Source organism: Haplochromis burtoni, unplaced genomic scaffold (genome assembly GCF_018398535.1).
Source record: "Haplochromis burtoni strain Fernald_Lab_line unplaced genomic scaffold, NCSU_Asbu1 Contig_198, whole genome shotgun sequence".
In the NCBI taxonomy this organism is placed as follows: domain Eukaryota; kingdom Metazoa; phylum Chordata; class Actinopteri; order Cichliformes; family Cichlidae; genus Haplochromis; species Haplochromis burtoni.
The window spans coordinates 443,504-444,211 of NW_024582559.1; positions in this window are offsets into that span (position 1 = coordinate 443,504).

Sequence of the window (708 nt, forward strand, 5' to 3'; positions counted from 1 at the left end):
AGCATCTTATCATTCTTTCACCTAATTTGTATCCATGAAAGTTGAATTTTGCTTGATATAGTTTGGCACATTCACACTGCCTGACAACCACCTAGCAATGTGCTAATATGATCTGCTTTTAGCCTTTATGTGCCTACAGTTCGATATGAAAGCGTCCTTTCATTTTAATTTCATGTAAGCAACATCTCATTTATATACCTATTTTTTGCATATAAACAACATCTGTCCTCCATAGAGTTTTTTTAATCTTATCAATATGTTTCAGTGTATCTCTTTGACATCACCAAGAATAGAGCATGGCCATGTAATATTCATATTACTGCTAGTACCAGGTTGATTTGATTTGTGTAATTTGGCATACCTTCGCCTTTTCTTCCTGTTTCCATTTGTTAACAATGGCCTCTTGACAGTCACCCTTCCACTGAGCCCATTTCTGATGAGGTGAGGGATCTCTCAGGTCCTATGTCAGGTCTTTGCTGTGTTTTTTAAAGCACATTTCTTTCAGATACTGTTTATCTTCTGTAGATAGCCTTTCAGTTCTGCCAATAGTTCTTTTGTCTTCCATCAAGTTTCCTCAAATTTTTTAAGGACACACTGCACACCATTGACAGCTATCTCAGGATTTTGGTCAATAGCTCATCAGGAATCACATTGTTGGTGAAAAAAGTATTTTGTGCCTGCCAAACTGTCAGTCAAACTATCATTTTT